The sequence below is a fragment of the Phocoena sinus genome, chromosome 7, assembly GCF_008692025.1.
Source record: "Phocoena sinus isolate mPhoSin1 chromosome 7, mPhoSin1.pri, whole genome shotgun sequence".
In the NCBI taxonomy this organism is placed as follows: Eukaryota; Metazoa; Chordata; class Mammalia; order Artiodactyla; family Phocoenidae; genus Phocoena; species Phocoena sinus.
Window position 1 is genome coordinate 104,289,791 of NC_045769.1, and position 25,069 is coordinate 104,314,859.

Genomic DNA, 25,069 nt, shown 5'->3' on the forward strand with positions numbered 1-25,069 from the left:
TTTAAAATAGCAAGTCACATGAATGTTTAAAAATAAATGAAAAGACAAGACCTTGTGTTAGGACAGCTTGGCATGGGTTTTCCCCCTCTGGCCTCTCAACTTTTTGTATTATTGCCGTATCACTGTAATAGGACTCTAAGTAAATTTAACTGATTCTGCTTGGAAAGTTAACTGGACAACCATTCTAGAGAGCTGCAAAGTGGATTCACTATCCTGAACGAAGATAAACACACCCAAATGTGCCATGGTAACAAGATGGTCACGAGGCCAGTTCTAGGCTTTTTTTCAGAAAAAAATAAACCTTAACAGATATGGTAACTATTTTTTTTTGAATTTTATTTTATTTTTTTATACAGCAGGTTCTTATTAGTTACCTATTTTATACATATTAGTGTATAAATGTCAATCCCAACCTCCCAATTCATCCCACCACCACCCGCCGCCCCCAGATATGGTAACTATTAATCTTAAATTTACATTTTTTTAAAAAGCAAGTATAAACACACTAAAAGAAAGGAGGAAATCTGGTTTGGCAGCTATTCATGTGGCAAAAGATCAGAGGACTTTGAACCACAACTTCAATATAAGGTAACAAACTCATGTAGCTAGGAGACAATTTACATGAAAACAACATTAGGCGAGAAGCAGAAGGCCCAGTTCCCATCCTAGTTCTATCATGTACTGGGATTTAACTTGCAGGTCTTGGGTTCTCATCTGTAAATTGATAGGATAATGATGGTATCTTCTCTGCCTACCTCACAGGATCTTGAAGGAAACAAAGATTATGAATGTACAAGTGCTTTGAAAATCCAGGGTTTGTTCCCTTGCATCTGGCTATTAGTATTATAAAGACGTTCATATACATGCAGCTACAAACAAGGGTAACCGTGTTTAGGAGGTACACTCCAAACCAATAATAAGCAGATATGCCTCCCAAGGGGCCCAGGGTCTGGGGCCAGGCCTGTCCCTTTATCCGGATGTTCAAATCTTTCAGGAGAATCTACTTGTCTACTTCTTGGTCATTTTTTTGAATTCGTAAAAGCAAATGTAATCACTGACAAAATTAATAGAGAATGTAGGATTCTCAAACTGGGTTTTTAAGAATTACCTGGGGATTGTTAAAACTATGGCTGCCCACAGGCTTCCCTGGTGGCACACTGGTAAAGAGTCCGCCTGCCAATGCAGGGGACACGGGTTCGAGCCCTGGTCCGGGAAGATCCCACATGCCGTGGAGCAACTAAGCCCGTGTGCCACAACTAGTGAGCCCACACGCCTAGAGCCCGCGAGCCACAACTACTGAAGCCCGTGCACCTAGAGCCCGTGCTCCGCAACAAGAGAAGCCACCACAATGAGAAGCCTGCGCACCGCAACGAAGAGTAGCTCCCGCTCGCTGCAACTAAAGAAAGCCTGCGTGTAGCGACGAAGACCCTACGCAGCCATAAATAAATAAACAAATAAATAAAAACTATGGCTGCCCAGACCCCATGCAGACTGAACTAACCAAAATCTCTGGGTGGCTGGGGATAAATAAGACCAGGCCATTTGTATTTTAAGAAGCTCTCCAAGTGATTCTGGTGACCTGATTACTGCTATTATTATTACGCTGTTATTAATATTAACCACCACCATGAATACATGACAGGAATTCCATATACCCACTCAGTATACACCAGTCACTGTTCTCAGCATCTTACATATATTATCTCACTTAATCCTCACACAGTCCTATAAGTAGATACTACTATTAACACTGCCCTCCCTCCACCCTCCTTTTATAGAGGTAATCACTGAAATACAAAGAGATGATTTCACTGGCCCATGGCCCAAAGTCACAGGGCTAGTAAGTGGCAAAGCCAGAAAGCACAACAAAGTGTGAAAATCCCTGATACAGTTTCCTAACCTACAACAGTAACTGTATACTCTAGTCAGTATAAATAAATTCTGCTTTATTTCAAACATCGTATTTAAAGGACCCGAACAAAACCAAGTTGTCTCAAGAGAAAGTGGTGAAATCAGGTTAAACCATGATCAGGTTAAACCATACTTCAGCACCAATTTGTAACTGTTTTGTCTGTCTTCTCTATTAGACGGTGAGCCCTTGAAGTGCGGGGACCAGGTATGTCTTTTCAGCTGTACCCTCGTGGTACAGCTGTACCCTGGTATCTAACTAAAGAAAGGGTTTAATAAATTAATCAATAAATCTAGAGAAGGCCTGATGACTGTCCTGGGAAATGAAAGGCTCTTTCATAGAAAAGAAACAGACGTGATTCATGTTGCTTCCGGGGGTACAACTAAGATCAACAGGTAAAAGGGGAGGGGCAGTTTTGGAGACAGTCTAAAATACCTTTCTAGCAACCAAGACCTGTCCAGAGACAGGAAAGTGTGCCTGCAGTTTGTGGCTAAAGACCAAAATATCGTAGATAAAAGGCAGGATGTGGGACTATGGGGCCTCTAAGAGCTCTTCCAAGGCTCAAATTCTGTTACTCTAAGTTACGATACATTCCTTTATTCCTTCACACATTCTACAGTGACTAGTTACACCAGTGCAGTCGTCCAAGCACAGAGCTAGCACAAAGTGTTCTACAAACTCCCAGAACCCTCAAGGATCTAGAGAAAAGTAAATCACCGGAGTGAACCTTCCAAGGAGGAAGATAATTGATACAACAGGGACCAGCAAGGAGGCAGGAGAATTCCAGGCAAGAAACAAGAGAAAAGTAAACAAAGGTGTTATGGAAGCAATGCTACCCTTTGAACACATCTGAGCTACGTCTTTAGGGGTCCTTGTGGGGAAGTGGACTGTGGCTGCCATAAGAATCTGGGGAGGAAATGCATTCAGCATGGCAGTAATGGTCTGAGCATAAGGGAGGCGGGAAAGCCCTGGGGTGACGAAGACCCGGCTAGAAACAGTCAGGAAATTCTGGTGCTAAAAAGAAAAGGCTTTCAGAGGTCAGTCAGCCAAACACACACACTCTTTATGGATGCCGACCTGGTTGCACTGGGTAAAGAAAGCTTAGTTTACTTTCTTAAATTACATTTCACAAACCAAAGACTGAATCATCAGTGATTCTGTCTTTAAACATTTGTTAGTTTCTGCTACTGTCTATTCTTTCCACTATTTGACAACCAGACTTGCAGTTATCAAAACTCTTATCAAAACTCAGCTCTGAGCGTAACATTTATGATCCCTTAAATGATTATAACATTTACCAACAGTACTATGAAATAAAAAGTATTATCTACCAATCTAAAAAACTACAACTTTATAAGTAGAAGACTGTTAAGAATAAATGAAGTCTGAAAAAATCAATTTATGTCTCAGGTCCAAAAAACTATCTCACCCAATTTATAAACTGTGAGATTAATCCACCTAAAAAAGAATTAACAAGGGACTGAAGGAAAAAAATCTAAGATCCCAGACCAATGAACAAAATATAACACATCTGAATGATAAACTTAATGGTCTTCTGGCCATTCATTTCTCAACATCCCTGTCAAACTATTTTAAGGATCTGAAATCTTGCTCTATAAAAAGCAAGTTCGCATCATCTGAACTACACTTAAGAGATTCTATCGCAGTAGTTACTGAAGCATAAAAAACCAAGCTTCAGATTTTTGCTTCCTGTTAATACAAAAAAATGCCTACCTCTTTTACGTAAAGTTGAGTCTGTGGCCAAATTCCTGGCACACTAGGAGATCAAGGTTTTCAGTTCTAACACTGATTTAAGGTGCAAAGGCCTTTTCCCTACTTAATACCGCTTAAATTGTGACATGGAGATAAAATATATGACACCTCCACCACCAACAGTCTCTTCAAAGGATTTCTGACTCCGCTTAACCTTAGCTGGGAGAATATAAAACTACAGCTGAAAACTCCTCAACAAAAATTAAATCTTTAGAAATCTGAAACTGCTACATGTTAGCTGATAAACTATGAATTATAGAAACTGAGATCTGAGTAACAATTGCCAAAAAAGGTGCAATTACACAATCTTACAAAAATGGATAAACAAACAGCTCACCAAAATTTAAATCTTTCTTAGCAAATGGAGAAGATAAATAATGTTCAGTAACCCTGGAATACTGTGGTGTAGTTTTTCTTATCTATATGGTCTCTGCAGCAATGTTACTACTCTCCACTGCTCCCTTTGCTTTGGATAAGCAAAGGGAGCCCACGGTCCAGGATTCCTCATATCAAGGGCACGGCAAATGTCACAATAATAGTAATAAAAGCAACAATTTCTAAAGCCATCATTTATACCGGACTCTGGCCCCCGAATAGGGTGCAAGGCACATGGCATCAGGCAACTATTTCTCGCTTCTGATTCTTCTGCATCACTGCCTCCCAAAGGACTAGAGAATCTAAAGCTCTAGACGCCACATCTACAAATCAAAGTACCATGTTTAAAGAGCTCACAGGTTCTACGGATGGCCAGCAGTTAATGAACGAACCCCAAGACAGAGAAACTCACCCAGATGCAACAAAACACGCTTCAAGGCTCCATCTAATTTTTGTTTTTAATTTTTGGAGTAAAAACAAGTATTAAAAATTATGTAATAAGTGAGACTCTGGAAAACCCCAGACTCATCCGAGCGGCTCGGAAAACGGGAAAGTAAGATGCGATTAGCTCCATTGTAGCCAACCAGGCTAACGTGCAAGAGCACACACTCCTCTCCGTCAGAGCGTCCCTGCCAATACCGAAGAACAACAAAGGCAAGTTGAAGAGGCTGCACAAGGCTTAACTCAGCACTTGTCCGCTTTGCCAGCCTCCGAAGAAGCTCGCTGCGGGCCCAGGAACCGCGGGCTCCCTGCGCATTCGGCCCGGCCAGCGCTCGGCTTTGTCTGGCCCGCCTGGACCCGTTTCGTTCCCCCCCGGATCTTCCTCCACACCCATCACTCGCCCGTGACTATAGTTGTGGTGGGTTTCTCCCCCTCGCCCCCTCCCCTCGCGAAACCCGCTCTTTTCAAACGCGGCTTCGCCCACCCGGCCTGGGAGATTCGGGTCGGGAAGGGGGCCCGGGGTGGGGTCCGGGAGAGGAGAAGAGAGGGGGACACACAAAGCCGGACTCACCCCACAGCCGCCCCCCTCCCTCTGCAAGGCAGCCTGGGATCAGCGACCTGCGGGCTGGATAAACAGCCCTCCCCTCCCGCTCCCCGCCCGGCTCCCACCTAAGGGCCGCCCCCTCCCCCCAAAGTGCACCCAAGAGCGGATGACAGCGCTGGACCTCACCCCCACCCAGCCTCGGCGCCCACCACCGCGAGGGGGGGCTGGGGCCTGGAAGGGCTGGGGTCTACACATCCTCGCCCTAACCGGGAACTTACAGCCGTATTAGTCGCTCCTGTTGCCCCTGCAGACCAGACGGCCGCCGCCTTCTCCTCCACCCCAATGAGGTTAAGCGCTTGGTGCGGGGATTAAAAAAAAAAAAAAAAAAAAAAATTAGAAGCCCAGAGCGCCTGCGTAGTGCGGTCTCTCTTTTTTCCCCTTACCGCCACGACCCGGCTAGACCATAGAGAGTGTAAACCGAGACCAGAGAGGCGCCTGCTTCTCTATGGTAACGCCCCCGCGCAGGCGCTGCCCTGGCTGCGCCGGGCTTCGGGACCCGCGAGTTCTAGGAGCTTTTGCCTCCTTGGAGAACGTCAATTGGCCCTGATGGGGACCCGTAGGGAAAAGTTCTTTAAGGAAAGGGGGGCCAGAATGGAGTTGTGCCCCCCCACCCCGAGGAGTTGCGGCAAAACTCAGGCAAGGCGGGGAGGGTCGGAGCTAAGCGGCCATGGCAGTAGGGCACCAGAAAGCAGGGAGCGTAGAGCTCAGGAGGAACCAAGAAAGCCTGGGTAAAAGTCGTCCGGCCGGAACTTCCTCCGGTGGGGGAGGGGGGTGTCTAATACCTGAAGGAACCGGCCTTTCACTTCTGGGTTGCGCGCGTCGCGCCCCGGCCGGGCGTCCGGGACGAAAGAAATTGTGCCCTGCGACTTCCCGTACCTCGGCTCCCCCTTTCACTCTCGAGGAGGCGCGGGCGCTGGAGCCGGAAGCACACCTTTTTAACGGTTCTTTTCCCTTTTTGAAGCCTAGCCAGCTCCGTGGAGGCCTCGGAGACCCTTGAGACTTTCTTCCTCCAGCAGCTGCACAGATGAGGCTGCTTGTGTCCACCCGTTGCGTTGCTCTTGGAAGATGTGTGGGAGAGTGTCTCGGAGGGTTAAAAGCTGTGCAAGTTACAGGGCTCCCTTGGAGGACTCCGGAGGACCCACAGTCGTTCCGCCTCTGGCCCCTGCGCTCGCGAGTAATTTGACGTTGAAAGCTTTCGTGAGATTACACACTGCTCCGTGGAAATGACTCTTAAAGTGTGAATTGGCTTCCCTCCGTCTCGATTCTTGTATCGGAGCTCCTGCTAGTGGGGGTGTCGTGTGTTGAGGGACCTGTGAGATCCTACACCTGATAGTCGGGGGCTTAGATGTTGTGGTTGGAGACACCCAGCTAAAACAAAGCCCCGTGTAGACTCCTCTGTGGAGTGCAGGGAAGGCAGCGGACTGTAGTCTGAAGGAGTAGCGATGACAAGAAGGATGTGGCTCCCGGTTGGATCTAGAAAAGGGGACATCTTTGGGGTGAAAGCACAAGCGGCCTTTTGAAAATGAATGGGTGATGATGAAAGAGCATTCCAGAGAAGATTGCGTGGAGCAAGGGCTCAAGAGGAAGTGGGTATCATACTGGGAGTACAATGAAGAGAGCAGTCTAACTGAAATGGGGAAAGAAAGGAAAAAAAAAGGACAAGTGAAAAGTAAGGTTCAATAAATAGGATGGGGAATTGTAAATTTTTTTTTTTTTTTTTTTTGCGGTACGCGGTCCTCTCAGTGTTGTGGCCTCTACCGTTGCAGAGCACAGGCTCCGGACGCGCAGGTTCAGCGGCTATGGCTCACGGGCCCAGCCGCTCCGCGGCATGTGCGATCTTCCCACATCGGGGCACGAACCCACGTGCCCTGCATCGGCAGGCAGACTCTCAACCACTGCGCCACCAGGGAAGCCCGAGCCACAGCTATTGAAGCCCACATGCCTAGAACCCGTGCTCTGCAACAAGAGACGCCACCGCATTGAGAAGCCCGCAACGAAGAGTAGGCTCCGCTCACCACAACTAGAGAAAGCCCGTGCACTGCAACGAAGTCCCAACACAGCCAAAAATAAATAAATAAATAAAAAGACAGTGGTAAGAACAGACGTGGAGAGGGGGCGATAGGTAATTTGGAGGAGGAGTTTGGTTCAAGGGTGGGGGGCAGAAAAGTGGGGTAAAACTTCAAGCAATAGGTAGGGTCAAAAGAGTAGTTTCTAATTATTTACATCCACAAATATTTCAGTATTTCTAAAAGATAATATTTTTTTAATATAACCTCAAGGCCATTATCACACTTGAAAAATGAACAGTACAGTCGTCCCTCGGTATCCATGGGGGATTGGTTCCAGAACCTGCAGCAAATACCAAAATTCACATGTGCTCAAGTCCCACAGTCAGCCCTCTGAATCCAAGGTTCCACATCTGTGGATTTAACCAACCTCAGATCGTATACTACTGTATGTATTTACTGAAAAAAATCCATGTGTAAATGGACCCACGCAGTTCAACTGTAATAACTAGTATTATCACCACCCTGTCAATCTTCAAATTTCCCTAATTATCTCATAATTTTTTTGCTACCAGATGGATTGAGGTATAATTAGTATACCATACAGTTCACCCATTTAAAGTAATGCATTCAAAGTGTTGCACAGTTATCACCACAGTACAGTTTAGAACATTTTCATCACTCCAGAAAGAAACCCTATGCTCATTAGTAGTCACCACCCAGCCCTAGGCAACCACTAATCAACTTTCTGTCTATAGACTGGCCTATTCTGAACATTTTATGTAAATGGAATCATGCAGTATATGACTGGCTTCTTTCACTTAAGCATGTTTTGAAGGTTCATCTATACTGTAGCATGTAACATTACTTCATTCCTTTTTATCGTCAAATAGAATTCTATTTTATATATATATGTGCCACATTTTGTTTATCCATTCATTAGCTGATGGACATTAAGTTGTTTCAAACCACTTTTTTGGCTATTATACATAATGGCATTCTGAACATTCTATTACAAGATTTTGTGTGGACATGACATAAATTGTAGCAATGTTTTCTTAGGTCAGTCTCCCAAGGCAACAGAAATAAAAGCAAAAATAAGCAAATGGGACCTAATCAAATGTAAAAGCTTTTTGCACAGCAAAGGAAACCATAAACAAAACAAGAAGACAACCTATGGAGTGGAGAAAATATTTGCAAACCATGCAGCCGACAAGGGCTTAATTTCCAAAATATACAAACAGCTTATACAATTCAATAACAAACAACCCAATCAAAAAATGAGCAGAAGACCTAAATAGACATTTCTCCAAAGAAGACATACAGATGGCCAAGAGGTACATGATAAGATGCTCAGTATCACTAATTATTAGAGAAATGCAAATCAAAACTACAATGAGGTGTATCACCTCACACTGGTCAGAATGATCATCATAAAAAGTCTACAAATAATAAATGCTGGAGAGGGTATGGAGAAAAGGGAACCCTCCTACACTGTTACTGGGAATGTAAATTGGTGCAGCCACTATGGAGAACAGTATGGAGGTTCCTCAGAAAACTAAAAATAGAACTACCATATGACTCAGCAATCCCACTCCTGGGCATATACCTGGAGAAAACTCTAATTCAAAAAGATACTTTCACCCCAATGTTCATTGCAGCACTATTTACAATAGCCAACATGGAAGCAACCTAAATGTCCATCAACAGATGAATAAAGACGATAAAAAAGAATGAAAAAAAAAATTCCATTTGCAACAACATGGATGGGATGGACCTAGACATTCTCATACTAAGTAAAGCAAGTCAGAGAAAGACAAATCACATATGGTATCACCTATATGTGCAATCTAAAATATGATACAAATGAACTTATTTACAAAACAGAAACAGACTCACATAGAAAACAAACTTATGGTTACCAAAGGGGAAAGGGAGTTGGGGAGGGATAAATTAGGAGTTTAAGATTATCAGATACAAACTACTGTATATAAAATATAAAAACAGCATGGTCCTATTGTATAGCACAGGGAACTATATTCAATATCCTGTAATAAACTGTAATGGAAAAGAATATATATAAAACTAAATCAGTTTGCTGTACACTAGAAACTAACACAATGTCGTAAATCAACTATACTTCAATAAAAAACTAAAATGTTTCCCAACCAGTGATCGAACCCATGCCCCCTGCATAGGAAGCTCAGCGTCTTAACCACTGGACCGCCAGGGAAGTTCCCCACTGTGGTTTTGATTTTCATTCACCTAATGACTAGTGATGTCAAGCATCTTTTCATATGCTTATTTGCCAACTTGGATCTCTCATCAGAGAAATGTCTATTCAGATCTTTGTCCATTTTTTAATTGTGTTATCTTTTTCTTGGCCAGGCAGCTTGCGGAATACTAGTTCCCCAGTCAGGGATTGAACCTGGGCCCCCTGCAGTGGCAGTGTGGAGTCCTAACCACTGGACCACCAGGGAATGTCCGTGTTGTCGTTTTTATTATTGAGTTGTAAAAATTCTTTATATATTCTCAATTTAAGTCCTTTATCATATATATGATTTGCAAATATTTTCTCCCATTCAGTGGGTCGCCTTTTCACTTTCTTGATAATGCCCTTCAAAGCACAAAAGTTTTTAATTTTGATGTCCAATTTATTTTTTTTTCTTTGTCGCTTTGTATTTGGTATCTAAGAAACCATTGTATAATCCTACATTTTCTTCCTAGAGTCTTACACTTTGGGCTCTTACTTTAGGCACTGACCCATTTTGAGTCCATTTTTATATATGGTATAAAGCAGGGGTCCAACTTCATTCTTTTGCATGTACCTATTCAGTTGTCCCAGCACCATTTGTTAAAAAACCTATTCTTCCTCCATTGAATTGTCTTGGCACCCTTATCAAAAACCAGTTGGCCATAAATGTGTGGGTTTATTTCTGGACTGTAAATTCTATTCCACTGACGTGTATTCTTATGCCAGTATTACACTGTTTTGATTACTGTAGGTTTGTAGTAATTTTTTGAAATTGGACAATGTAAGCCCTTCAACTTTATTTTTCTTTGGATTGTTTTGGCTATTTGGGATTCCTTGATTTTCCATATGAATTTTGCTATCAGCCTGTCCATTTCTGAAAAACAAAAGGCAGTCTTAATTTTGGTAAGAATTGCATTGACTCTGTAGAGCAGTTTGGAGAGTATTGCCACTTAATATTGAGTCTTCTGATTCATGAGCATGGAATATCTTTCCATTTATTTAGATCATTTTTATTACTTTCATCAATGTGTAGTTTTCATAGTACAACTTCTGCAATTCATTTGCAGAATATCTATTCCTGTATTTTTTGATGCTATTATAAATGGAATTGTTTTCTTAATTTCATTTTCAGAATGTTTATTGCAAGTGTGTAGAAATATAATTAACTTTTGCATATCGATCTTGTATCCTGCAACCTTGCTGAACTCATTTATTAGTTTTGCAGTGGCTTCCTTGGCATTTTCTGTATACAAAATCATGTCATCTGCAAATAGGGATTCTTTCTGATTCTTCCTTTCCAAACTGGATCCCTTTTATTTCACTTTCTTGTCTAATTTTCCAGCTAGAACCTCTGGTACAATGTTGAACAGAAGTGGTGAGAGTGGACATCCTTGTCTTATTCACGAACCTAGGGGGAAAACATTCAGTCTTTCACTATTAAATATGATGTTAGCTGTGGGTTTTTCATATATGGCCATTATCAGATTGAGGATGGTCTCTTTTCTTCCTAGTTTGTCAAGTATTTTATCATTATCCTTAAAGACTTTTGGATCTTAACAAGTCCATTTTCTGTGTCTATTTTGATGATCATGTGGTTTTTGTCCTTTATTAAGTATTGTGTATTACATTGATTTTCAAAAGTCAAAAAAAAAAAAAAAAGTCAAAACAACCTAGGGTAAATTTGTGGGATAAATCCCACTTGGTCATGGTATGTAATCCTTTTAATATGTTGCTGAATTTTTATTTGCTAGTATGTTGTTGAAGACTTTTGCATCTATATTCATAAGACGTATTGGTCTCTAATTTTCTTGTGATGTCTTTGTTTTTGGTACCAGGGTAATACTGGCCACACAGAATGAGTTGAGCTGGGGAGTATTCCCTCCTTATTTTTTTAGAAGAGTTTATAAAATATTGCTATTTATTCTTTTTTAAATGTTTCATAAAATTCACTAGTGAAGCTGTCTGGGCCTTAGCTTTTCTTTGCCAGTAGTTTTGTTTTGTTATTTTATTACTAATTCAATCTCTTTACTTGTTATGTCTGTTCAGATTTTCTATTTCCTCTTAAATTTCAATTTCAATAGTTTGTGTCCTTCTAGGAATGTATCTGTCTCATCTAAATTATCTAATTTGTTGGCATTCAGTTGTTCATAAAGTTCTCTTATGATCCTTTTTATTTCTGTAAGGTTGGTATTAATGTACCTGTGTGTTTTGTTTTTTTTTTAACAGTTTGTTCAAATCAGGATCCAAAAACAATGCCAATACACCGCATTTGACTTATTTGTCTTCTCAGGTCTTTTTTATTTTTTTAAATATTTATTTATTTATTTATTGGTCTTAGTTGCAGCATGCAGGATCTTTAGTTGGGGCATGTGAACTCTTAGTTGCAGCATGCATGCAGGATCTAGTTCCCTGACCAGGGATGGAACCTGGGCCGCCTGCATTTGGGCACTCAGAGTCTTACCCACTGGACCACCAGGGAAGTCCCTCTCAGGTCTTTTTAATATGTAGATTTCCCCCCCTCAATCTTACTTTTTCTTGGTACTTATTTACTGAAGAAGCCAAGTTATTTGTCCTGTTGGTTTCCCACATTCTAGATTTTTCTGATTATATTCCTGGAAGTCTGTAACATATTCTTCTACCTCCTAGATATTTGATAGTGATGTATGCTTTATTCTTTTTTTTTTAAATATTTATTTATTTATTTGGCTGCTCCAGGTCTTAGTTGCGGCATGTGGGATCTTGTTCCCCAACCAAGGATTGAACCCAGGCCCCCTGCTTTGGGAGCGCAGAGTCTTAACCACTGGACCACCAGGGAAGTCCCCTATGCTTTATCCTGATTCAGATTTGAATTTCTTGGTAACTACTTCATACATCCAAATCATGAGGCACATCACTGCCAATAGTCTCTTTTTGTGACGTTGGCAGTCATGGGTGACCATTGCCTAGGTTCGTTATCACATTTGGAATAGTCCGATTGAAGACAGAGTAAGGAAGGCAAAATAAGGGAGCACCTGTTGATCCGGAGTATGTGGGATCATTTGGAAGTTCTCTTTTGATGTTCATGAGCACGACATTCTACACTGTTTTTAGAACCTTGGAGTCAGGAGATGAGATCTACTCCCAGCTCTGCCACAAACTGGCTGAGCTTCCTTAGCAAGTCATCTTACCTCTTCAGGCCTCAGTTTTCCTATCTATATAATGGGGCCATAAACTGTATAGGACCGCTCAAGTTTCTTGCTATTCTCACATTCTCTGACTAAACACTTAAGTAGTGGACTTAATCTCTACCAAATATCATTTGGGTGGGTTAAAAAGGATCTGCTGACATTATATTATTCTTCCCCTCTCATACCAAGCATGTTCATTTCAAAGCCAGACTTCAGAGACTTCCCTGGCTGTCCAGTGGTTAAGACTCTGTGCTTCCACTGCAGGGGGCCTGGGTTCGACCCTCGGCTGGGGAACTAAGATCCTGCATGCCACTCAGTGTAGCCAACAAAACAAAACAAAACAAAAAGCCAGTGTTCATTGGGACTTCCCTGGTGGTCCAGTGGTTAAGAATCCATCTTGCAATGCAGGGGACCCCAGTTCGAATCCTGGTCCATGAACTAAGATCCCACATGCCACCAGGCAACTAAGCCCGTGCACCACAACGAAAGATCCCACGTGCCACAACTGATGAGCCGGAGTTCATCAATCATTAAATCCAGTCCTGTACCTAACAAAGTTGGTTATAAACGTTGTGAGAACAGGGAGATGATGCCGAAAGCCTCAGCTCCTGGATTTTAGTTCTGGCTCTCAGCTGGTCGCATTCTCTCTCAGGGTCCCATCACAGAGGAAAAGATTGCACTAGTGGTCTCTGAAGCCCTACAAGCTGTATGACTGCAAGTCTTCTCTTGATTTTTTTCCCCACAATTTTGAGGATGACGTTTTTATTAATATCTTCAGCCCTACCTGTTTTTGTCTGCTTTCTGGTATGTTTTACTTAGCAACTGGTTGATAGGTGCCTAGACATCAGCACATGTAGGCAGTTCAGCTTGGGCATAGAAAACTTTCTGGAAGCAAACACATCAAAATATTAGCAAGTGATTATCTCTGGGCAGTAAAATTATTGCTCGCTTTTTTAAACATATGACTGTATTCTTCATTTTATTGTATAAACATGTATTTTTGTAAATTTTAGAAAGTCATTCTTAAAGGATTTGATAGCATGCCCTAACAAACAGAAATCACGAAACTCTGGGTGAGAAGATTTCTTTCTCTTTCCTATGACTCAGTTAGGCAGTATCTTCCAGCCTAGGTTAGCCTAAATACTTTAGTAATAGCTACTTACATCTAATTAGATAGCTTTACTTAATCTTCTTCAATAATCTCAGTGAAAAAGAAAGTATCTTATGCCTCCAGAAATTAAAATTCAGGAAGAACAGCAGCAATATATACTATCCACACGGGTGTCATATCCCAGACAGAATCTGGATTTGCACTACTTGGGGAAGAGTAGTCTCTTTGCTAGAGAAGTGCTGTGTTTTATAGAAATGTGTAGGCAAAGACGGGGTGTGTCTTTTGTATGGATGAAAACAGGAGATTAGAAACAACTTTGCTCAATCATGTTGGTAACCCCTCCCTGGGGTGCAATTACGCTCATTACTTGACCAACCAGTAAAGCATCACCCACTGAAGGAGGCAATGCCGGTGTCTGGCTTACCTCTCATGGGTTTCCTCACCTGGCAATGTGTTCTGCTGCCGGTGTCCCCTCTTGAAACACATAGCGGCAGCTACTAGAGAACTGGTAGAATCAGGGGTGCCCTCATAGCTGTCAACTCACTGTGTGAGCCAGACAAGTCACGTAGCCTAGTCCCAAGCACCAAAGTCACTTCATCTTTAATGGAGAGGATACTTCTAGTTTCCAAAGTTGTCACAACTAGTGCAGTTGATATTACAAAAGCCCACTTCTCTGGGAATTCCCTGGCGTTCCAGAGGTTAGGACTCGGCGCTTTCACTGAAGGGACCCAGGTTCGATCCCTGGTGGGGGAACTAAGATCCTGCAAGCTGTGTGACACAGCCACAAAACAAAGCAAAATAAAATAAAAACCCACTTCTCAGTAACAAAGGCAGGATGAAAGTCTGTGTTCTAACCCTGACAAGCGTGACAAATCCAGGTGGTCCTATGGGCAGCTCTGATGCAAAACAAATGATCGAATAGTCCTTTGAACATTCCCTGTCACCCAGTGTGTCAAAGCCTGGATCTGTTTAGGCTTTTTGAAGATCATTTCTCACACCTTTGTAGGGACAAAGAGCAAACTCCAAAAAGTAACCCCACATAGAGTTTTAGTTTTAGGATTTCCTTCTGAACTGCCATCCATGCAGTTTACAGATCAACTGTTGTGCCAGTGCCCAATCTACCCACCCAAATGCAAAGAACCGTGTAGAGGCATTCACAATCCAGGGAAGGGGCAATCTTCTTTCATTTATACATCATCCAATACCCTGTCCTTAGCCAGAACCTGACGTGCCCCGCCGGGTAAGCATAGCTGGAAAGATACAAGTTTTACACTCAAGGAAGTCAGATTAGTATGGAAAACAGAAATCACCAGACTATACAGTTATTACAATGATGAAACAAAAAACAGAGCATTGGACTTCCCTGGTGGCACAGCGGTTAAGAATCCTCCTGCCAATGCAGGGGACACGGGTTCAAGCCCTGGTCCGGGAAGATCCCACATGCCGCGGAAAAACTAAGCCTGTGTGCCACAACTACTGAGCCTGCGCTCTAGAGCCCGTGAGCCACAACTGCTGAGCCTGTGTGCCTAGAGCCCGTGCTCCACAACAAGAGAAGCCCCCGCTCGCCGCAACTAGAGAAAAGCCCGTGCGCAGCAACGAAGACCCAACGCAGCCAAAAATAAATAAATTAATAATAAATAAATTAAAAAAAAAAAAGCAGGGCACTTAGCAGGTATGGGTGGGTCAAAGCAAGATGAGGAGGAATAAGGGAAATGTTCTTGAGCCTAAACCAAATAAACACAGCCTTGAAACTCACCATTATGACATCATCAGATTCTCAGAACTAGAATGATGATTTAGACTAGTTCCCATTTGGACAGGGTTTATTTATTCTCATAATTTTAAGCAACTCTAAATATTACCATTTTAACAAGTCATTTAGAGTTTTACAGATAATATTTCCAAAGATGGGCACATTTTGCTAGGTGGATCATCACGTACACACACACATGCACACTTCACAGCCAAACAGCAAAGTGAGAAAAGAATACATTAGCTTGATCAGAATGTATAAATGTAAGTGCCCTACTATGTCTGCTTTAGTAAAAATAACAGACCCCATCTTACTTGTTCACTTATATTAAGGATAAAATAATTCCAACTATCTATTGTACGTTTCAGGTTGGCATTCATGGGAAACTTTGACTTGAATGACACGATTGTGTTCCTTCTACTTTTGTTTTTGCCACGTTGATTATACCATGTAGTACTTGAAAGAGAGGCGGAGTCTGTCAGTCTGCCAGCTTGCAGTTTAAAAAGTTAAACGATGCCTTAAGAAATCAGCAAATTTTTAGGGGATTCCCTGGCAGTCCAGTGGTTATTACTCTGCACTTCCACTGCAGGGGGCCCGGGTTCGATCCCTGGTCAGGGAACTATGATCCCACAAGCCACAAGGCACGACCAAAAAAAAAAAAAAAAAAAATCAGCAAATTTTAAAATTATTTGGAAGGTTTGTATTGGTATTTCCTACCTAGTCTTATTTATTTAGAGTTTCCCATTCCTGGATGAAATTCTCTTGCTTTCAGTGGCCTGCAGTAATTCAGGTCCCTTCTCTTCTTTTCAGACAATTACTCATATTCAGGCCATGTTTTCTAGTTTTCCTTATTGCTTCATCTAATTTTTAAGTAAATGATAGCATACACAATATTAGTCTGTTCACTGTCACTAAACTAATATCGTCAAATGTATTTTGATTTTACGATTTCCCCAAATTTGCCTTTGCTCATGCATGATTTAGCTACCTACCTTCCCTAGCACCATCTTCTCTCATGAACTTGGCTGCACTGCCTTTCCCTACATCACTTACCACACTGCACTGTTATTTTGAGTCAGCCGGGATTAGGCATCCTCCCTGCTTTTCACTGTGTGATAGGTCAACGCCACCTGCCCATCTCCTTTCTTCTGAATTCAAACACCGCGTGAATTCAACTGACCTTAGTTGCTTTCAACCCGGAATTCCTGACGGCAGCAGTTCGTGGCCAACTCTTGAAACTAACAGGTCTGACTAGAAGCTGACAGTCCTTACGCCCCATGAACTTAATATTTTACGTTTATAAAAAGTCAAAGGATGGGACTACCCTGGCGGCCCAGTGGTTAAGTCTCTGTGCTTCCAATGCAAGGAGCGCAGGTTCAGTCCCTGGTCAAGGAACTAAGATCCCACATGCCGTGCATCGCAGCCAACTTAAACAAAAAGTATGTGTACCATGCCTCAGAAAATAAATTAGATTCCTCTTAGTGCCAAGCAGGGGGAAAGAAGGAAATGTCTACTGCAAAGAGACTACCAACCACTTCAGGGGATTTACCAGACAACTGCTGGTATAAGTTACAAAGACAATGCTAGTCCATACCTAGGTGAGCAGTCAAGACATTTGCACCATGGCAGGTGGGGTAACTTTTTGCCTCTTTGCACTTTCAACTTAGACATATGAAAAATATAGCATCCCTGAAAGCTGTCCAGAGATTTGAGAGCACCAGTATTTATCCAACCAGCTTGATGGAAATGACAGAAGAGAGAAATTTCAGAGCCAAGGAATTGTTTGAAAGCACTTCAAATTCTGTCTTAGACTCATGGAATGTTAGATCAAGAAGGTACCTTAGGGATCATTTAATCTACCACCCATATTTGACCGTGAGAAAACAGAAGCCAAAGCAGTGAAGAGATCACCTTAGGTCTTGCACTGCTAGTTAAGGCAGAGATTCAGAACTGGGACTGAAGGATCCTGACTCCGTTTCAGTCACGTTAAAGCTGGCTGATGAGCACATTTGACAACCCACACTTTGAACCCACGTTCCAAAAGCCATCCTATGCCCAGCTCATGAATGCCCGTTTCTCTGAGAATTAAGCAAACAGGTTGGAATATTTTGGAAGGAAAACACTGGCTGTAGAGTGGGGAGAAATTCCTGTATAGACTTGCTCACTGGAAGCGAGTCCTTGGCTTCCCCAAGTCAACGAACAGTCTTAGTCATGAGGTTAAAGTTAAAAACTGATTGTGTCACCTGACTGAGGGCAGACAACCTTTCTGGAAGGAGTGGGCTGAAATGAGAACTGAATAAAGGAGTTGATGGAAAATTGAATTGGAGCTCTCTCACAACACTGGGAGTTACTATGTTTCGGTTTACTTGCTTTGAATGAAGTATTTCAGGCAAACAAAAGGAATAGAAACTATGATGAACTCTTTGTAGAGCCCCACCTGATCCCATTTCCTTCTACTGAATTGTTGCTTGTATTTCCATACCCATTCTTGTGTTTTTCCTATTTATAAAGTGTCCATAAGTGATAGTAATTTTTTTAATTTGTTCATATTTTAGGTTATATATGAATGCTATCATACTGTATATATCTTTCTGCAACTTGTTTTTTTCTCTCAGTACTACGGTTTCGAGATTGTTTTCTACAGATAAAGAGGATAGGTCCAGGTCATTTATTTTAACTACTCTGTAGTATTCCATTGTATGAATGTTTTCACATGTATCTAATGTCCCATTAAATAGACATCTAGTGAGGTTTTTTGGGTTTGTTTTTGTTTTGTTTGTTTTTTGGCCTCGACTTGTGGGATCTTAGCTCCCCGAACAGGGATCGAACCCAGGACCCCAGCAGTGGAAGTGAGGGGTCCTAAGCACTGGACCACTGGGGAATTCCCATCTAGTGAGTTTTGAGGGGTTTGGTTTTGTTTGTTGTTTAACCTTGCTACTATAAACATTTTTATAAAACTCTCTTCTGATGCTTGCATGCAAGTTTCCTAGTGATGTTTATGAAGCCTTAGTGTAGGCACATCCTCAACTCGACAAAAAGATCTCAAAAATAACCAGTAGAGGACTTCCCCGGCAGTCCAGTGGCTGGGACTCCATGCTGCTTCCAATGCAGGGGGCGTGGACTAATCCCCCATGCTGCTTGGAGGGGCCAAAAATAAATAAATAAAATTAAATGAAGAAAAAATGCTTAAAAAATGACCAGCAGAATATGAGGGTGTTCAACACTAGCACTGTATATTTTCACTAATTGCTAATTTTTCACTAATTTTTTTAAAGATTTTCCCTTTTTTAAAAATAAACCTGTAGATTACAGTTTTGTTTTTAATTTTATTTATTTATTTTTGGCTGTGTTGGGTCTCATTGCAGTGGCTTCTCTTGTTGCGGAGCTTGGGCTCTAGGCATGCGAGCTTCAGTGGTTGTGGCACGAAGGCTCAGTAGTTGTGGCTCGCAGGCTCTAGAGCGCAGGCTCAGGAGTTGTGGCGCACAGGCTTAGTTTTTCCGCGGCATGTGGGATCTTCCCGGACCAGGGCTCAAACCCGTGTCCCCTGCATTGGCAGGTGGATTCTTAACCCCTGCGCCACCAGGGAAGTCCCACTAATATTTTTTACTAATGTGAAGAATGTAAAATGGCATTTCTTCGTGGTGTTAATTTGCATTTCCCTGGTTCCTCATGGGGCTGAGTGTCTTTCCATGTGTTCACTGGCGATCTGATCTCCTTCTCTGCCTGGGCTACTTTTTCAGATGGGCTGCTTGTCTGTTTTATTATTGATTTTTAGAAAATGTTCTATAGTCAGGATATCAGTCCTTCATTAGGTGTATACAGCCAATACCTTCTCCTTGTCTGGATCTTGATTTTCCACTTTTATAGCGGTGTGTATTTCCTGATCAGATTAATCAGTCTTTTCTTTTTTGATTTATGCTTCTGTTTCTTCTTTAAAGAAAAAAAAAGTCCTTTTCCCCACTTCAAGATCATAAGGATATTCTCCTATATTTTCCCTCTATACTTTTTAAGGTTTTGTTTTTTTTTTACAAACCCTGTGCCTTTTATACACCTAGAATTTACTTTTGTGCATGGTGTGAGGTAGGAAACTAATTTTATTTTTTCCAAATCGACAATCAGTTGTTCTGAAACCTTTTCTTGAAAATGCCATCCTTTTTCCCAAAGGGGGTAATGCCACTTTTGACATATATTCTAAATTCTCTACTGATTCTATCAGGTTATTCTTCCTTTCCTGTGCCTTAGTGCTCGATCTTAATTATTATATCTTTACAGTAAGTTGTAAGAGCTGGAAAGTCAGCCTCTACCTGTCAGGTGAACAGAGTGGGAGCTACTGCATTTGAGCTATTGCTCTTGAACTCTACCCAAGAGGATACATACTGCGGGGAGGAAAACCCAGAAAGTGGCTATGGGGGATGCCGTCAGGGCCGGAGCTGAGTGGTGAGGTTGGAATCCTGAAACTGGAGATCAGTATCCCGCAGCAGGGAAGTGTGCTCTGTGGAGACCTGCAGCTTCTTCAGAGAGCTCACACATGTGTCCACGAGACATCAGGCCTTTGGACGCCTGCCTACACAAGGCCTCTGTCATCACTCAGCAACCCGGAGAGGATTCCAACGGATCCCAGTGAAGCAAAAAGACATTTGCTCTGAAAAGGAAGAAAAGGAAGAAAACAATTCCACTTCTAATAGCATCAAGAAGAATAAAATACTTAGGAATAGACCTAACAAAAGAAGTAGAAAATTTGTACAATGAACGTTGTTGAAAGACATTAAGAAAGACCTAAATAAATGGAAGGACATCACATGTTCATGGACCAAAATACTTTTAAGAGACTTTCCGAATTGATCCACAGATTTAATGCCTTGTGGGTGAGGGCCAAGGCCAGGGCTCGCCTGAAGAATGCCCCGCTGGCAGCCCGGCAGGACAGCTCCCAGAAGGCAGAGTCTGGGTTGGAGAAGCCAGTGAGAACTGGAAAATATCGGGCAGCAACCAGGGACGGGCAGTGGGACGGTCACTGCTGGGGGAGGGTCAGAGGGCTGGTGCTGAGGGGATGGCCCTGCCCTCGAGCTGGGAGGAGATATGCTCTCACTGCACAGTCCTCTGTATTGTGTGGGTTCTAAAACTCTGTGCGTGGGGACTTCCCTCGGGGTCCAGTGGTTAAGATTCCACGCTCCCAATGCAGGGGGCCCAGGTTCGATCCCTGGTTGGGGAATTAAGGTCCTGCATGCTGAGGGGTGCGGCCAATAAATAAATAAAATGGGTGATTTTTAAAAAAGCACTTTGGAACACTTAAAAAAACTCTGTGTTAATTTCCTTTCCAAAAACCCTTTAAAAAAACAGACCAAGGAAGGAATTCCCTGGCAGTCCAGTGGTTAGGACTTGGCACTGTCACTGCAGGGGACCGGGTTCAGTCCCTGGTTCAGGGAACTAAGACTCCACAAGCCGTGCTGTGTGGCCAAAAGAGAAAAAAAAAATAGACCAATGATTGGATTCTTTTCAATGTGGTATATCCATACTATGAAATATTATTCAGCCTTAAAATGGGAGGGAAACCCTGACACAGGCTACAACCTGGATGAACTTTGAGGACATTATGCTCAGTGGAATAAACCAGTCACAAAATGGCAAATACTGTTGTGATTCCACCTGTATGAGGCACCTAGAATAGTCACATTCATAGAGACAGAAAGTATAAGGGTGGGTGCTGTGGCTGGCGGAGGGGTACAGGGAGTTAGTATTTAATGGGGACAGAGTTTCAGCTGGAGAAGTCAGGAAGTTCTGGAGACGGACCATCACAGCATCACAAGTGTGAACATACTCAATGCCACTGTACTGTACATTCAACAGTGGTTAAAACGGGGCTTCCCTGGTGGTGCAGTGGTTGAGAGTCCGCCTGCCGATGCAGAAGACGCGGGTTCGCGCCCCGGTCCGGGAGGTTCCCATATGCCGCGGAGCGGCTGGCCCGTGAGTCATGGTTGCTGAGCCTGTGTGTCCGGAGCCTGTGCTCCGCAGCGGAGAGGCCACAGCGGTGAGAGGCCCTAGTACCGCCAAAAAAAAAAAAAAAAAAAAAGTGGTTAAAATGGTAAATTTCATGTTATGTATATTTTGCCACAAAAGGAAAACATGGGCTAATGAAAGCTGGACAATTGTTTTGTCATTCAGTCTGAGTGACTAAGAGAGCAGTGATGCTGTTGACTGAGACAGGAAGTTGGGGGGGCAGCCGTTTTGTGGGGAAGATGCGGTCAGCTCTGAGCGTCCCTTAGGATGTGCCCGCTGTGTGCGCGTGGGGGCAGGGCTTTGCGGCCGCTGTCACCCACCCTCACAAGACTGGTGTTCGTGTTAGTTTCTTCACAGGGAGCTAACAGGCCTGGGGCCAGGAGGTAACCTCAGGCCCGCCCCTCCCCCGTGCTGTGCTGGGGCTAGGGTACCAGCCAGCCACCTCTGGGGAGGTGGCAGGCAGACAGGGGAGTGGTGTGGAGCTTGGAGGATGCAAGTCGGAGGGTCCAAATTTCCAGAGCTGAGAGCCTGGGAAGGCCACGGGCATGGCTGGGCCCCCAGGAGGGGTGGGAAGAGGAGGAGAAGGACAGAGGCAGCTCTGGAGGAAGACCTGTGTTACAACACTCCCCCTGCATGGGAGCTGCCGGCATGCCTTCCCCCATGTCCCCAGGTTGAGATCTGGGCCTTACTTAGCACCTACCCAAGCTGCCTCGGGGCCTCCACCAGCTGCAGGAGAGGAGCCGGCTCAAAGTGACCTTATTCTAAATCAGGCCGGCTCCACTGCTGGCAGTTGGATCCCTGTCAACACTCGGGCCTGCACTTGGCCGTGAAGAGCCAGCCTGGAGGAGAGGTACAGGCTGCACCGCTCTGCAGAGCGCTGGCCATCTCGGCGGAAGCAAAGACCCCAGCAGGCTGAGCCAGCTCGGGAAGACAGACTAGAGGGTGAGGCCTCCTGGTGGACTGGGTTTGTTGGGCTGGGGGCTGGGAGGGCGCTATGTAATTCCCAAGTCACGTAAAAAACTATACGCCTTTCAAGGAGGAGGCCACTTCCCAGCTCTAAATAATAGAAGCATCCAGAAGGGAGGAATCAGAGGCTTCTGCCAATTGATCTGGAGGCTGGGAAAAGGTCCCACAGTTATTAATAACCCCTGTGTTCTGGGAACTGATTTCATGCACCAGACAAAGGGATTAAAAAATTGCTCTTGAAGGCAAAGTGGTTTCAGCCGAAGCTCCACTTTCTGTTCTCCCAAGAAATGAGCATTTTTCTCCCCAGGAACGCTGAGAGCTGAGTGACCTCTTGATAAATCTGGTGAGCCGTGAGCTGTGCCATTCATTGGCATTGTATACATCTATAACCTCTGTCTTCCTAGTGTCTCTCTGGGGGTGACCCCCATCTCAGCCTGCTCAGGGTGGGATTGAGGTGAAACAGGTGCTTGGGTGGCTTCTGGGAACCAGAGCTGAGTGTGTACCCACTCAGGGCTGGAACCCTAGAAGATAGAAACTACGTTAATTCATCCTTGCAAAGTTAGTGCCGTGAACTTCACCTTGTTCGACAGGGATGGTGCAGGGATGTTCATTCCAGGGCTGTCCTTGGGCATGTCTGGGCCCACTCAGCAAGGGGTTACAAACAAATAGATGAGAGACCTGAGGAAACACTGTTAGAAGTGATGGTCAGCTCCCTTCACTCACTCACTAACCTGTGAGCAACTTTTCTTTTTTTTTTGGCCACACCACACAGCTTGTGGGATCTTAGCTCCCCAACCAGGGGCCCCGGCAGTGGACCGCCAGGGAATTCCCCAAACCGTGAGCAACTTGACGGGAGGTCTGTGCTCCCAGACAAGACACAGTGCCCATCAAGTTCAGCCACTTTGAGAGTGAATATTGAATGAATCGAGTGCTGTTGGAATGATTTCTAAAGACAGCTAAGCACTACTTATAACTCCCTTCCTGTGAGGATTTACTTCATCATCTCAGCCAAGGACAGAAGAACTACGCCTTTACTTTGCCCCTGCCCTTCTACCGCTGGGGTCCCCAGTCTCCAAAGCAGGGTCAGGAGCAGGTATCCGCAGGAGAGTCACTTCCTTCTGGCCCTGCCACTCCCCGTTCAACGCTGGTCAGATCCATGTTTTCTCTGTGAAATCAGTGTGCCCCGTACATTCAAAGGTAAATTCTTCTCCTTACGATTCCTTTCCGCAGCCCCTCTGTCTGCTGATGAGAAAGTAGACAGTAGGTTTTCTAATTCTCTCAGGGCCTCCCACCTAGGCTCCTGCAAAAGCCACCCGGTGGTCTTTTGTCCCTTCCAACTCATTTTCCTTCCTGCAGGAAGAGCGATTTTATTAAAACACAATCTGAAACGGGTAAAATTAAAAAGACTGATGTCAGAGAAAGACAAACATCATATGATATCACTTATATGTGGAATCTAAAATATGATACAAATGAACTTATCCACAAAACAGAAACAGACTCACAGACATAGAGAACAAACTTACGGTTACCCAAGGGGATAGCGAGGGTGGGGGAGATAAATTAGGAGTCTGGGATTAACATACACACACGACTATATATAAAATAGATATCCAACAAGGACCTACTGTAGAGCACAGGGAACTATATTCAACATCTTGTAATAACTTATAATGGAAAAGAACCTGAAGAAGAATATACATTCAGTACAACTGAATCACTTTTCTGTGCACTTGAAACTAACAAAACATTATAAATCAACTCTACTCCAATAAAATTTTTTTAAAAATTTCATAACAGACCAAGAGTTGACCTGGACGTGGAGGAACTGGAATGCTCACACATTTTAGGTGGGACACAACACGACCACTTTGGAAAGCAGTTGGGCCGTTTCTTACAAAGTTAAACATACACTTACCGTGTGACCTGGCGATCCCTCTCCTGGGTATTTACTGGAGACAAATGAAAACACATTCATACAAAAACCTACATTACTTGTTTTAATAGACTATTTATCCATAATAGGCAAACACTGGAAACAACCCACACTTCCATCCACTGGTGAACAACCGTGGTCATCTACACAATGGAATACGAATTAGCAACTAAAAGGAATGAACTACTGATCTGTACATCAAAATGATGAATCTCAAAAGTATTATACAAATGAAAGAACTTAGATATGGAACACCACATACTGTATGATTTCATTTATATGAAATTGTAGAAAAGGCAAAACTGTTCTTTCAGAAAACTGATTAGCGGTTGCCCAGGGTTGGGAATGGGGAAGGGGATTGACTGCAAAGGGCACAAAATAACTTTTTCGGGTGATGGTGGTTTTACAACTGTATATATTTGTCAAAGTTCATTGAATTTCTTACTTAAAATTGGTAAAATTTGTTGTCTATAAATTGTACCTGAACAAAGCTGATTTTTAAAATAAAGGCATAAAACTACTGTATATAAAACAGATAACAAGTTCCTACTGAATAGCATGGGGAACTATATTCAATATCCTGTGATAAATCATAATGGAAAAGAACATATACAAAAAGAATATATATATATACATATATATATGTATAACTGAATCACTTTGCTGTACACCTGAAACTAACACAACATTGTAAGTCAACTATACATCAATTTAAAAAAATAATAATAAAAATGAAGGCATATAATAATGAAAAACAAAAACCCCATAGTCTGCAAAAAA

The 25,069-nt window shown here is 43.1% G+C and overlaps 1 protein-coding gene and 1 non-coding gene across 4 annotated transcripts in view; both read right to left on the reverse strand.

The window, feature by feature from the left end:
* Nucleotides 1-5,409, reverse strand: part of CLASP1 (cytoplasmic linker associated protein 1) — a 272,935-nt gene extending 267,526 nt beyond the window's left edge. For 2 of the 3 annotated variants that reach the window (XM_032638591.1, XM_032638585.1), the window contains exon 1: nt 5,321-5,409. The gene's annotated coding sequence lies outside the window, so the exon portion shown is untranslated. The remainder of the gene's footprint in view (nt 1-5,320) is intronic. The other variant, XM_032638587.1, reaches the window with a different exon arrangement.
* Nucleotides 5,410-9,515: 4,106 nt separating this feature from the next.
* Nucleotides 9,516-9,588, reverse strand: TRNAG-GCC. The gene has a single exon. It is a non-coding gene; the product is annotated as a tRNA-Gly (tRNA).
* Between the last annotated feature and the right edge of the window lie 15,481 nt (nt 9,589-25,069).